The 15,276-nt window shown below is 42.6% G+C and overlaps 1 long non-coding RNA gene across 1 annotated transcript in view; it reads left to right on the top strand.

The window, feature by feature from the left end:
- Positions 1–15,276, top strand: part of LOC142068446 (uncharacterized) — a 331,680-nt gene that overhangs the window by 291,941 nt on the left and 24,463 nt on the right. The window lies entirely within an intron of this gene.

Genomic DNA, 15,276 nt, shown 5'->3' with positions numbered 1-15,276 from the left:
GAAAAGAGATTTCAGGAAATTGGAGAGTGTTGTTGAGGGAGAAAAAAGCAATGAAACAAAGAACCAACATTGACTGGAAGAGATAGGAAAAGGAGAAAGTAGTGGTTAAAGTAGAATTAAACTTCTCTTCCAATTTTGATCTAGTAGTTAAGTTAGAGGTGTTGTTTTGGTGGTGAAGTAACATTGCATCCTTTCATGTGAACAAAATGTGTGTGTGTGCAGGGAAAGGGGATAGCAGTGTCTGAAAGGAATCCATACCCCCAAAAGGTCCGTATCTAGCCAAACAAAAGTGTGTGTGCATGTTCATTAGAAGTACTGGTCTTTCTGTAGAAGAAAGGAAGCATATAATGGATTTTCAGCTTGGATAATTCTTCTCTGATCAGGTAGCCTTGGAGAGCTATAAACTCCCCAGAAGCTGCTTGCTAACCCTGTGTGTCAGATAGTGAAAAATGCCCCTTGTATAGGAATAATTGTACAAGATAGCTTACAGGAATCCTGTGCACGAGGGTAAGGCAGGCTAGTACCTGTGCTTTTGGATTCTCTGGGGGATAAATTTGTACATCATATCTGCATGTTTGAAATAGCTCCACAGCATGACACCTCCAAGGAGGTGCTACAGGAAGCAGGATTGTCTAGTGATGAGAGCGCTGGACTGGGAGTCATGAGACCTGGTTTCTGCTCTGCTGCTGTCATTAATCTTTAACATTGGGATAATGGTACTGTTTAAAGAACCTTTGAAAAGCATTGGATAAGAGATAAGCTAAGTCAGGGGTTGGCAACCTTTGAGAAGTGGCTCACCAAGTCTTCATTAATTTAAGGTTTCGCATGCCAGTAATACATTTTACATTTACAGGCCCCGCCTACAGAACCCCAGACTGGCAGCAGGCTGAGCGGTGCCGACGGCCAGGACCCTGGCTGGCAAGGGCCGGCAGACGGAACCCCAGACCAGCCGCGTGGGCGGCAGATGAAATCCCAGACCGGCAGCGGGCTGAGCAGCTCAGCCTGCTGCCAGTCTGGGGTTCCGTCTGCCACCCGCACTGCCGGCTTGGGGTCCCAGCCGCCAGCCCCGCTCATCCTGCTGCCGGCCTGGATGGACAGAACCCCGGACCGGCAGTGGGCTGAGCGGAGCCGGCGGCTGGGACCCTGGCTGGCAGATGGAACCCCAGACCGGCAGCACGCTGAGCCACTCAGCCCGCTGCCAGTCTGGGGTTCCATCTGCCGGCCCCTACCAGCCAGGGTCTCGGTCGCCAGCTCCGCTCAGCCCGCTGCCTGCCTGGGGTTTTGTCCATCCAGGCCGGCAGTGGGCTGAGCGGGGCCAGTGGCCGGGACCCTGGCTGGCAGCAGAGTGCCACTAAAAATCAGCTTGCGTGCCGCAAATTGCCGACCCCTGAGCTAAGTGATTAAAAAACAAACTTCTGAGACCTAATTAGCTGAGTGGTGCATGCATATAGGTGGCGCCATCCAAAAGCAGGAGAGATGTTAGCGATAAAACACAGGTCTCTGGAAAAATACCAAGGGAACCAAAGATTAGATTTAGACACAGTTGCAGCTAACATGGTTCTATGGATAAGGCTAAACTTAAAATATTCAGCAACCAGTGTGGTAGCTAATATCTAGTAAGATCTATCAAAATATAGTATAACCTTGATTATCTGAGCTTGGTGATCTGTTATCCGAAATGGGGTCATGTTCCCATAAGGGAATTTCTTCGGTTATCTTTGGTAATCCAACCATTTCCAATGCTGCGGCTGCTGCCTCCTACCCAACATTTGAATAATGGGTTTTACTTGAAATTTAACATGACATTCTGTCTTTGATCCATGCCTCCCATCATGATGACACGAAGTCCAAACTGGAGCCAACTCCCATTCTAGAGGGTGAATGAAATCCACCATGCAGCTTGGAGGAGGTTTATGTGACATTTTAAGTTTGAACTAGTAGCTGAATGCCCTTGCTCTTGCACGGGTCTAATTTGTAAAGTCACATGTGTATTAAAAAAGGGGGGGCAGCCAAAAATTGGGATTCTTGTTTCTGTGCTCTGTGTAGTAGTGAGCAATGTTGCTGTTTGTATATGTTACCCAAAGGTGTGGACACAGCTGCCCCTTGAGTGGAGGTAAAAGCAGCTCTTTGTTATCCCACATAGCTGTTACTTCCACCTTCTCTGGTCAACTGTCACATTTCAACTGCCACAGAACCTATAGACTTCAACATTCCATCTGGTTCTCATAGGGCACAGTGATGGCTGAACCTGGTGATATTCTGAACAAAAAGAGTTCTCAGCCCTTCTTGTAGCTCTTTCTACCACTTCACACTGGCCCAACAGACACCCTAGGCTTCAGAGTGGCACACAGAGAAACAATACTGGAAGATTTGTGTTGATTTGTGCAGGAGACAAATGGGATGTGTGTGCTGTGGTGAGGGGCTTATGTGTGTTTGGAGTGTATACAGTGGTTATGTTATTGTGTGGATGGTTGTGATGATTTGTGGGGAAGACAGTTGCGTGCACAGATATGGCAGTTGGGGCCACGTAGTCCACCACCTGTGTAGGCTCCCTCATACAACCAATGAAGCTGTTGCATGCAAATTATCTGGAAAGTTAGGGTAGTGATTGGTTGCACCACCATTGATTTCACAAAGATCTAAGACTCTTCATGTGACATAAATAAATTCCTTCCTGTAGCTGTACACCACATGGATGTAATTCATAAAATGGAAATGCCTGAGAACTTAAAAATTGGACTGCAACAGACTTCAAATCCTAGTGATTATTCAACCTGCTGATATTCTGCTTATACCTGTTTCCATTGCTCCACACTCACTGTACAGACATTTTAGGCTTTGAAGTGACACACAGAGGTCAGTCCTGGAGTCTTGTTATATAAATTGAGAAGCTGAGGCTTTTGTCACACACCAAGGTATAGGCGGTGCGATTTAGCAAAATCAGAGGGCAGAACCAGTCGTGGTCAGGAGACAAACCAGTGGTTTGAGACAGGAATCAGGAGTTCAGGGGGACTGGAGTGGAGCAGGCAAGAATTGGAGCAAGGGCCTGACGGGAAGCAGGTCTGACACAACTGCAGGCATGGAATGAATTGAGCAGCCGTTGTGCTGCTGTTGCTACAGGGTTTAAATGGGGATCTGTTGGCTCTTCTGACCAATCAGGGAGCACAGTCACTTAGTAAGGGTTTATTGGGCCCAGCCAAGCTCACTGGATTGCTAGGCAACTGAGGCCAGAAGTAGCTGAGTTCCTGACACCTCTAAGGAGATATCTATATAGCATCTGGAACAGTGCTTCCCAATGCAGGGGGACAGACATGTGTTAGCTCTGTTCTAACTAGTGTGCTAAAAATAGCAGTGTGGCATGGTGGTATGAGTGGGTGCTTGGGTAGCCACCTGAGTATGTTCTCAGGGGGTCAGGTTTGTACTCGGGTGGCTAGCCTGAAATGCTCCTCTGCCTCTGCGGCTACGCTGCTCGAGCTAGTACATATTTGTCTATCCTAGCTGGGAAGCGTGCTCCCCGCTGCTGTTTAGACACATCCTAAAGGTTTAAAGAAAAAAATTCAGAAGACAGAACAAAGCCAATACAATTATTTAAATTTCATGATCTTTTAAAGCCAGGCTTATGGTTTTTTTGGTGGTGTTTCTTGTGATTTTGTCAATAATGTCAATTGTCTCCCAGCAAAAGTACTGTAGTAGGTTAACAACAACCCACTGGCCTTCCCCCCTGCAAGAAGGAAATGTTAGGTAGAGTTTGTTTGGTTGATTACATGTTGTGCTTGGTGAATGTGGTACTGAGTAGGGACAAAAGACTTTGAAACCTAATTGGTATCTCCATAGATTTTTAAAGGTATCCCAACCCAAACTGAAACCTTTGACTTTCTCTACCACTAGATTTATATCTAATTCTGCAATGGTGCGTGCTATTATGTGTAACTTTCCACTCCTGACTTTGTTCTAAGCTTGGCAGAATTTGTTTTTTATTTTTTCATAATTTTGATGAATAATATCAATGTTTATTTATCAATTTAAATTTTCACAGTTGTGCAAAATTATGGGTTTTAAGCATTTTCTTAGTTTTTTGCCTCATAGCACTAGAAACTTGACACAAATTATTTAAAGAGGAAAAAGAGATTGTTTCAATATGCAATTCACCATTTAACATGAGAAAATTGTAACCAGCAGAAGAGAGTGTATGTAGACTGTGCAATTACTCTGCAACTCTTCATGTACTTGGATTGTGTGTTCAGTGCCGAGTGTAACATTTCTGAGAGTGCAGAGGCTCAGTAAACCATTGATTTAACGTTTACAGCAGTGAATAGGGAACCAGTTTGGGGACCAGGGATGAAAGGTGTAACTTTGTTGCAGCTCCTTCTTTAGTTTCTTACTATAGTTCTGTAGATCATCATCAGCACTCTGTGACTATACTCCTCATAAGAGTCAGTACTGCTTTGGGTACACTGTATGGCTCTGGAAAGGAACTGACAACCTTGGCTTCTGTTAATGAAAATTATTCTTGAACATGAACATTTGTGTCTACTTCCCTAAAGTTACCCTGTAATTTTGATCCTGATGCCAAGTGATCTTAATCTTTGTCCTGTCTTCCTGATTTATATACCATTATACTTTACTTATAATATTTTATTCATTATTATTATTAATTAATTATTGCACCTATAAACCCCAGGTGAGGATCAGGGTTCCATCCTGTTAGGTCAGGGTTTTCCATACTTCATTGCACCGTGACCCCCTTCTGACAACAAAAATTGCTACATGATCCCAGGAAGGGGGACCGAAGACCAAGCCCCTCCGCCCTGGGCAGGAGGGCCTGAGCCCTGCGCATCATACACACAAACGGATGAAAAAGTATTTCCATCAGTAATCATTGAAATTTACAGATAGGCAAAGTAAGAAAAATTCTGCTTGAGGACTTATTAGAGTTTGATTCAGGGATATTTATTTGAAGATTTTGGCATGTGGTATTGACAATTTATGTTTTAACACTTCTAAAACTTTAGCTTTTTTGAATCTCAGTGTCTACTGTCATTAAATAATTCTTGTCCAGTTCCCCCAGAATTTCCCACAACTGTGAAAATTTTAAATAGATAAAAATTAAAAAATCTTGAAACTCATAATTTTGCTCAGTTGTGAAAATTTAAATTGATAAAACAAAAAATGCTTACAAATAAACATCAATATTATTCATCAAAATTATCTAAAAATCAAATTCTGTCAGTCTTATAAGAAAGTCAGGAGTGGATGAAAAGTAAACAGTTAAACTTTGCAGAATCCTTATTCTGAGAAAATTGGTTTATTGAAGAATCTCCTATTTCTTGGTTATAGTTTTCATACCAATATATGTAGTCCAAGTAATGATCAACAAGAGACTTGTAAATAGGTAAATCTAAGCACCCCAGTTTGTTAGAATAATTTAGAAATTGTCTTGGATAATTTTTACAAGCAGTGTACTTCCAAGGTAATTGGGTACTATCTAGCAGATATATTAGATTAGTGTTTAGGGCATATAGGACTCAGTAAATCCAAGTAAAAACAGGTTGAGGATGACCTATTTCAGGCACAAGATCAATTTGGTGTGTTGGGCAAATAAACAAATGCAGTCTTACTCCATGGGAAGAGTAGTTGAAAGGCTCTGATGGCGAGGAGCCCAATTTAAAGGCCTCCTGACTTCCAGAGCAGCCCGACTCTCTGTTTTCTGTTCTGTAGTCTTCCTAATCTGCTCCGGTTACACAAGGATATACAGTAGGAGTACTTACTATAATTTATGGATAGTTTCAGTGGAGGGGAAAAGGGACACGTCTGAGATTTCTTGGTTTTTTTTTTTTACATGTGTTTGGAAGAACTCCCCCCACAATTAAAAAAGGACCACTGAGGGTTCCCCAGACTTCAGGTATGGCAGTCTCCACTTCCACATTGTTGCTGTGGCTAGTGCACATGGTTGTTGGGTGACCTCTCCCACGCAGTACACTAGTTGTGAATAGGTGACAGTTTCTGTGCAAAATATTCTGCTAGTAATGAAAGAGGTGCTCTGATTACTGTCAGAAAGTGCAAAGGGCATCCTCTTCTATTTTCCACTGCTTGCTATTGCTTTTTGGCCTCAAATGTTGTTTTCTTCCCCTGATTGTAATAGTTGTCAGGCAGGGAGGCTCACTTTGGGCTGTACAGTCCCTTGAAGATTGTCACGTGGAGAAGAACCCGTTTTTCCCTACCCCATCTATGAGGTCACCTTTCTAATTGCTGGTAACTGGACCCCAAGGCTCTATCCCTGCCCTGCCTCTTCCCCCAAGACCATGTCCCTGTTACTTTCTCCTCTCCCTGTCACTCGTGGGATTATCTCCACCTCCTTTGGTAAATCTGGCCTCCCTCTGCTCTGGGGCTGGGATGGGTGCTGCTGTAGCCTGACAAGGAGCCTGCCTGCAGGTAGGAGGCAGCCCTGGCTGAGTAGGGACTGGTGTGGATTAATGATCCAGGGCCTCCCGCCACCTCACAGTAACTGGGCTTTTGGTGTCTGGTCAGTACAACTGACTGGACACTGCCAGCTCCCCTTTTTGACTGGACTTTCTGGTCAAAAACCGGGCACCTTGCAACCCTGGTGAGCATGCACAATCCGCTCCCCCACAGCTTGCATTTCTAGTTTTTCAGGACAGCTACTAAAATGTCATGCAGAGACACCACCCTGCTCTCAATGCAGTGCACACAGGTTTAGTATCCAGACTCATGTCACCCTCAGCCTGAACTTCCTTCTGACATGGTTGTTTATAAGGATTTACTTTGCAAGGTCTCCTGTCTCATCACCAAGCCCCTTGAGACACAAAACCGCGTCTTTTATTCCCTGGGGTTGGAGCTAATGAGACCCTCCTGGTCAGACAGCCAGGATGAGTCAGAAGAACCATGCATCTTGATGCAGGGTCCTAAAATCCTGTCATACTATGTCTTAGTCTATTAATTTGAAAAGTACCATGCACATGCATAGCACCATATAAATGTTCAATAATAACGTGAAAGTCAGGTGGAATGGAGCCACAGACCCCATCCTGAGAAAAAGATGGATTTGGGTAGCTTTGTGACTTAGACTACATGAAAAAAGAACAGGAGGACTTGTGACACCTTAGAGACTAACAAATTTATTTGAGCATAAGCTTTCGTGCATCCGATGAAGTGAGCTGTAGCTCACGAAAGCTTATGCTCAAATAAATTTGTAAGTCTCTAAGGTGCCACAAGTCCTCCTTTTCTTTTTGCGGATACAGACTAACACAGCTGCTACTCTGAAATCAGACTGAATGGGTGCTCTTCCCCAGATGCTTATGGAGCTTTTGCAGAGACAGTTCTGTTTTGAATTGACAGAGCCTTGTATACAGGGCAGGAAAGCTTTCTAGAATGATCCATTGTGACCTGCTATACTGTATCAGTTAAATTTTTTTAAAAGCCTTCCTCCCTGAGTCCCTTCTTGTCCCAGGAAATATGCTGTAACAAAACTGCAGCCTTTCCCTTTTTCAATGAATGACATTGTGGAGTGTTAATTTGATTTCTGGACAGTGGGGTGGGTTGCATCAATGTAATGAGGAATTATTGCAACCCACGAACGCTTTGTTTGTACTGTAGATAACTCAAAAGTGAGTAATGCTGATTTTCCTTGCTTACTAGTTTATAAAAAAAAAATGTGAATAAAAGTAGGGTGCTTTTTTTTTTTTTTGGAAATACTTGCTGCAAGGCTAGAAAGAAAAAATTAAATCCTTTTTATTTTCTACTCACTTCAGAAGAGTTTTGTTTGTTACTAAATATTAAAAGAAGCTGAGCTTTGAAGAATATATAGCAATTAAATCTAAGAATATATGAATGCAATATAGTACACTGTAGTACACTGATTAAAAAAACAACAACCATGCAATGCTGGGAGAATTGGAGGAAATCTGAATGAAGAACTACAGGCACCACACAGACTTAAGCATTGGAGGTAAAGCTAAGCAAAGTTCACTGTGAATAAAAATATAGCACAATAGCTGCTGTATTTGGGCTCACAAATTTTAACCAAAGCTAGAGCCACTGTGCACAATTTGGCCTTATGTGAACAAGCCCCTTTGAGTTCATGAATATTAACTTCCTGCCTTTTTGCCTGACAGCTCTTCATGTTGAGACTGGAAATGCCCAGCTGGTTTGCAAAAAAAGAATCAGGGCAAAGACAAAGTGAAAAACTGTGTCATTGAGGCTGCAGGAAACTTAAACTTGCGCAAATGCAAGAGCCAAGAGAACTGATGAAATATGAAGTCAGTTTCAGAGTGAGATCCATGTGTAACAATCTTGTCCTGAACATGGGTTTTCATAGTGGAGAGAGGGAGGATATTTTGTGAGGTGAGCTTGGGTGACTGCTTCTGTGAGACAGAGAGGATTGGACGAGGAGTAGTAGAGCAGAGTTCAAGAGAAGACGGTGTTAGCCTATTTGTTGTTTTCAAAAAGGGTTCAAGAATCTAGGAAATTAGGAGGAAAAATTGCATGATATTTGAAGTTTGTTTTTTCCATGTTTTTCATTTCCATTAAGAAGATTGGGGGGCAGAGAGAGAAAAAAAAATCAAACATTGCTCTAATTTTCACTGGTGTAAATATGGACTAACTCCATTGACATCAGTCATTCATCAGACATTCTGGATTTATGTCAGGGTACTGCTAGCTAAAATCAGAATTTGATGGGAATGGGGTGGTACAGATGGAAGGTGGTTTAATTTATGAGACTGAAAGTAATAAAGAGAGATTATGCTTTTGTTTTCCATAAAGCATTCCACAAAATGCAGAAGGGAGAGTTATAAAACCACTCAGAAGTTTTGACCAACTCATTTTTTAAAAGATCAGAGCACCATGTAGAGGTGATCAAATGAAGTCATCCTTGGCGTAACTCCATTGACCTTGATAGAGTTACACGAGGGATTAATTTGGCCTGATGTGTCCACAGTAATATACTAGAATGTGTGTGAATTGAGGGATAGAGGTTGTTTTGTTTTTTTTAAATTAAAGTTACTTGGAGTTGGAAAAATCCACTAGGCAAAGCATCTTACTTTTTTTTATTATTTAATTTTTGTTAAATGCCTTTGAATTTTATAGCTATAACATTATAGAAAACATACCTCAGTAATACCCCATTTATTCAACCCTCACTTAGCCAGCACTCCCTCTCGTTTGAATTATGGTTAATATACTTTTTGCTTGAATTGTTTACCCAGTTGCTTCCCCTGATTATCCAATCCCCCATTTATCTAAATGTTTTAATGTCCCAGAATCAATTTAGATAAGAAGTTATACTGTATAAAGAATGAAAAGTTATAATATGCTATAATCTTAAAGGGAAATACATAAAATAGATATGCTATGTGTATGTGTTGCTGTAGATGTAATTGTACATTATGTGAGAAGTAAAGAATGTATATTTTTAAGTAATATCTATCCAGATTTATCAGCATTACTGTGTTTATTATCTATTTATTTGAATACATGTGAAGAGTACTGATTGGGGATATTTAGTAATACAGTATAATACATTTGACAAATATCTTACCTTTATACTGTGCCTTTCTCTTGGGAGATCCTAAAGTGCTATACAGACACCAAAAGCTACACATACAGATTTCTACATCCTACACTGAAGTACATCAAATTAATTAACAATTAGTCGTAGTGATCTATGGAGGGAGACCATATGGCATTAATTAACTTGGTTTATCCTGTAATTTAGTGGATACCCTCTTTTGAGCTGCTAAATCACTTATTGATACAGATTATTTTATTCTGGATATCCAAGGACAGTACCATCTCTGTCATGAATTCCTTTGATATTCCTGTGTACTTCAATGGACTTCTTTCACAGCATCACTCATTTCATTTTAAAGCAAAAGGAAAGAAAACCTCTCCCAGTTTGCTGGGATTGCTAAATGTCATTCTGACATAATCTGTCAGCGATACTTTTGAAAGCTACCAGTTGTAGTAACCTACATGGAACCTAGAGGGAGGAGCACAGGTTGCGAGAGGGAAAAAGTTAAAGGAGGTATCAGAAAGCCAGTGTGTGCACATAGCTTGAATATCAGCTCTATTTGTAGCACCTCTGTAAATAGTTTTCTCAATGAACACCCAGTTTAGTTTTAGAAACACGGAGTCCTCTCATGTTATTGCCCAGCACATGGTACATGAAATAGCAACAGCCATCTTCACTTGCCTTCTTCCCCTGCATCCGCCCCCCCCCTGCACTTACCTTTCCTCCAAAAATGTTCCTTTTGTGTGACTACCCATACACTAATCATATGAAGGTAACTTGCATTTTGAAGTGTTTGCCTGATTGAGCTCTATAACGGCAAGATGAACTACTGTATTTATTTATTAATTACTATTATATCTTTGTATTGTGTTAATACTGAGAGGCCTACGTCAGGATCATAACCCCATTTTCATGGCAATATACCTACAAAGAGCAGAAGACCATACCAGTCCCATTTTATGATCTAATCTATTTGTTGCAAAACTGGTGAAAATAGGAACTAAGAGACCTTTTTTAATTTGTGTTGTGTATCATGATAAGTGCTGCAGCACTGAAGGGCAGAATTGATGTTAGTGGACAAACCAACAGTATTTGGGGCAATATTTTGGTGTTTCTTACCAATAGCAAACAGATGGTGAAGTGCAAATATTCCATTTCTGCTCAGTTGTTAAAGGAATGGATGAGTGAGATGTGATATTTCCTATCCCTGACATATCCCATCAATTGCATCATTGATGACCCTCTGGTTTCTCCTTGGACTCTGTTCAGTTCTTTTTCTTTTCTTTTTTTCTTTTTCTTTTTTTACTGCTTGGTTTCTCCCCACACTTTGGATTCCTTGAAATGCTCATTCCTGGCTCCCCAAACTAACAAATGTGAGCTCTCTTTTTCAGCATTGTTTAATATAAGTTGTGTGTGCCACTGTGTATTTGTTTTTCTCTGCTTTTTATTGTTCTGGTAAAGTGGGGAAGTTTGACCTGTCATTCACTCTTCCTCACCCAATCACATAGCAGTTGATGGTCAAGCAGGGCATGGGAAAGGGGGAGAAAGTATCAGGCAGGTTTTGTTAGAAGTGTTAGTTGAGACCAGTTCAATAAAGCACTGGGAGGGGGAAAGTGTGGCGGGTGGGCTGGGCTGGAGGAGACAGGGAGGCCTGGCAAGTGAGCAAGAAAAGGTCTGGAATAAGACAGAGAGAGAAAACCAGTAAGATAAGGAGGGAGACTTGGAAAACGAAACAGAGAATACTTTGTTCCTAGGGATGTGTGACAGTACTTGTAGCCACAGACAGACCCCAGTGATAGCGTTTAATGTATTGTTATATAAAATAGAGAAATACATTTTTTAAAAAGCATATACTCTTTCTTTTACATAGCTTCATGCTGTGGTAAGGTGTTCTTTCAGGGATTGGTTAACAAAAGTTATAAAGGTCAAGGTTTGGTAGTATCATTCTTAAATGCTCCTAGCTAACAGAGCTGACTAGTTATTCATTGTGAATATCTTAGCCCACAAGTGTTTGTATTTTACATCAGACAAATTATTTGTTATTGGACCAGCTGTACTTTTAGCAGTTGCATGGCTCTTTAGAGTCCATGGCTCTTCTGTGGATCTCTGAGCTCCTTGATGCTATCCTCCCAGAAGTCTGCATATCCTGTGTTAGTCCAAGGCACACCTTTCTCTTTTTTGGCCTATATCTACACTACCGCTGGATCAGCGCTCCGGTGATCAATGCACTGGGGGTCGATTTAGTGGGTCTAATGAAGACCCACCAGATTGACTGCAGATCACTCTCCGGTCGACCCCTGGTACTCCACCCCGAATGAGAAGAGTAAGGTAAGTTAATGGGAGACACTCTCCCATTGACCCAGAGCGATGTAGACACTGCAGTAAGTCGACCTAAGCTACGTTGACTCCAGCTACGTTATTCGCATAGCTGGAGTTGTGTAACTTAGACCGACTTACAGCGGTAATGTACACATAGCTTTATTGGTTGTTTTTAAAATCCAAATCTGGGTGGAAAAATGGGATTGCTTAGATACTGTGAATTGAACTCATTTTGTAATATTTCTGGCATAATATCAAGCAGAATGTACTGGAAATCTCATGCCAGACCCTGTACTAGTGAGATTTCCATACTGGTTCTGATGGCTCGAGGATTGTGGATAGTTCATATGAATATCAGAACTTCGGTGGTTCTTTGAGTGCTTGCTCATATTCATTCCACTGTATTTGTGTGAGCACTTTGTAAACAATTGTGGGGGAATTTTTCCTTCAGTAGTATCTGCTGACATTGCCCAAGTGCCCTCTGTCACCATGCATCACTGTGTGCTGCAATAAGAGGGTGGAGCCATCCCTGACTCTTCCTTCAGTGATGGTTGTTGGAGCGATTGCAAACTTGCTGTGACAAGTGCTTCCCTCACTCTTTTGTGGACACATCCTCTTGTTAGTTAGTTAGTTATGCTGGTTTTTAGTGTTAAGTTTTCATTATAAGTCTCTTTTGACCACTTTTTATCTTTTCTTACTGGGATCAATATTGGAATGATGCCCTGCGTGCCAGGGTTTAAGTCCTGCCAGACTTGTGCTAAACCTATGCCAGTCAATGACCCACACCTGGCTTGCTTAAAAGGTTTGGGAGAATCCCACATTAGTGACATTAGTCACATTTGGAAGGGATTCAGGCCCTGCACAAAGAAAGATACGGTGGCAAAGTTCGAGTACTTATTTATGGAGGCAGCGCTTCGCCCTCCATCAGAGTCATCACATGGAGAAAGCGCTTCAAGTGAATCAGCTTCGGTGCAGAGCTCCCCACTAGAGATATCTGTGGCTCCTCAGTCCCAGTCACCAGTATTGAAGAAAAGACTCAGGCCTTCCTCAGGTTTGGTACCTCAGTTAAGTGTGTCAGTACTGAAGTCACGTAGAGGCAGAGACTCTGCAAAGTGTTAGTGGGAAAGGTTCCCCTTGGGGCACTCATCGCCTAGGAAGACGGGATCACCGCCTCTGAAACTGTGCCAGGTCCGCTGAGACCATTGCATGGAAGATCTTTGCAGAGCCATCAGACAGTGCTAATCCCAACCAGCCAGAGGCATACACAAGGGACCTACTTAGCCTCTGGGTACCGGCATTGCTGGCATAACAAGGAGGACTACAGGTGGTAGTGAGTTTTTCTACCTCATTGCATCAAATACCTGCTGTACCATTACCACCTAAGCTTCCACAAAAAATGGTGCAGTTGATAGGCAAGCCTCTGATGGTATCCCCACTACTACCATCTCTGGGCTTGAGCTGCTGCTTCACCTACCCTTCCATTTTCTGAAGTGTCAGACTCTTCTTCTTTGGACTTGGAGGCCAGGTGTCTGTATTCCATCCAAATGAGGAACATACAGCCCCTTCAGAGTCTTTAAGACCGTGGCCCATGCAGATGCTAAACACTGGCATCCTTCTAAGGAACAGTGGTCCTGGCAAGAATGGGTCCCTAGCCCATATCAGTGGCTGTTTGGGTACTGTGGGGCCTCACCCCTCCAGCTAGGACCTCCCCTCAACCATCTCGCTGTCTATCCTTGAGAGCATTTTGGGGGTATTAGCACCAAGGACGTCATTTGCCAGTACTGAGATTGGTACCAACCAGCTAGAAGTCATTCGGGCAGCTTCTCCTTTGCAAGTCATGAATCAGCCACCACTTCAGAGACCTGCAGCTTTCTCTTCCTTATCACCAGACGAGGCTTATTGAGCCAGTGATTGATTTACCACCTCCAGAGGATCACAGAGCTTGTTGAGATCTTTTGAGAAGGGTGGCCTCTGTGCCTTAACCAGCTCCATAATGGCTAGGTTAATTGGCAGAGCCATGCTGGCAAAGGCCACCAGTACCAGAATGTCCACCAATTTGTAAGCACTTTCACGTACCTCCTCTGCCGGAATGTCAAGCACAGAGGTCACCCTTCTCAAAAGATCTCAACAAGCTCTGTGATCCTCTGGAGGTGGTAAATCAGTCACTGGCTCAATAAGCCTCGTCTGGTGATAAGGAAGAGAAAGCTGCAGGTCTCTGAAGTGGTGGCTGATTCATGATAACCTAGCCATTATGGAGCTGGTTAAGGCGTGGTGGACACCCGCCTCCTTACTCACCATGGCAAAGTAAGCTGAGAGGAGGTACTTTGTCCCCTCTAACTATTTCTACTCTCATCCTCCCCTGGGTTCGCTTGCTGTGGTAGCTGCCAATGAGTGGGAGAGAAGGGACAAGTAGCATCAATTCCAAAAGGGAAAGATTCAAAGATAATGGATCTGTTTGGTCATGAACTTTATTGCTCAGGAAGTCTGCACCTTAGGATTGCAAACTAAGAGGCACTCCTGAATCACTATGGTCTCACTTTCTGGGAAAACATTTTAAAATTTAAAGACAAGTTACCAGAAGGCTGTATGCAGGAGTTTGCAATAATGGTGGAAAAGGGTAAGCTGGTCACCAGGACTGCTCTCCAGGACAGTTTAGAAAGCACAGACTCAGCTGCCCCAACCATGGCATTAGTTATTACTATAAGAAGATGTTTGTGCTTGCAGTCATCTGGGCTGCCCCTTTCCAAGGTCCTTTGTTGTAAAAGATTACAGGGTGACATTAGAATCTGTTGGAGTCTATACTCCAGCAATGAAAAGGAAACAATTTAATCTGCAGCAGCATACAGGCACCAAGTTTTTACTCCCCAGTCCCGAGATCCACCAAAGAGAAAGGCATAGGGTTATACGGCGTGTCCTCCACCACCCTTCTCATCAGCCAACCCATTTTGTACAACCTTATCCAAACAGGCATTTTGATGGGTTGGTTGAGGGCAGGGTACCAATTACCATAGTTCCATCTGTTTCCAACCTTTTGTTTACCAATCACTTATTCCACTTCGTAAGTGCTTGGACCCACATAACATCAGATTGGTGGATCTTAAGCACAATGGAACTGGGATATGCCCTCCAGTTAATTTCTACCCCTCTTCTTCCCCATCCATCTTCATGGACCACTCTCATGAGATACTCCTTCAACAGGAGGCTCAGTTTCTTCTTCAGGCAGGAGACATAGAAGAAATCCTGTTGTGCCTCAAGGGGAAAGGCTTCGATTTCTGCTACTTCCTTATTCTCAAAACAAAAGGGAGTTTCAGGTCTATTTTAGATCTAAGAGAGTTGAATAAGTTCCTGAAGAAAATAAAATTCTGCATGGTTGCCCTGGCTGCAATTAGTCCCTCCCTGAAACAGAGGAACTGTTATGCTGCCCTCGG

This window comes from Caretta caretta, chromosome 11 (genome assembly GCF_965140235.1).
Source record: "Caretta caretta isolate rCarCar2 chromosome 11, rCarCar1.hap1, whole genome shotgun sequence".
NCBI classification, from domain to species: domain Eukaryota; kingdom Metazoa; phylum Chordata; order Testudines; family Cheloniidae; genus Caretta; species Caretta caretta.
Note: the sequence above shows the minus strand (reverse complement) of the source record. Positions and strands in the feature narration are given on the sequence as shown.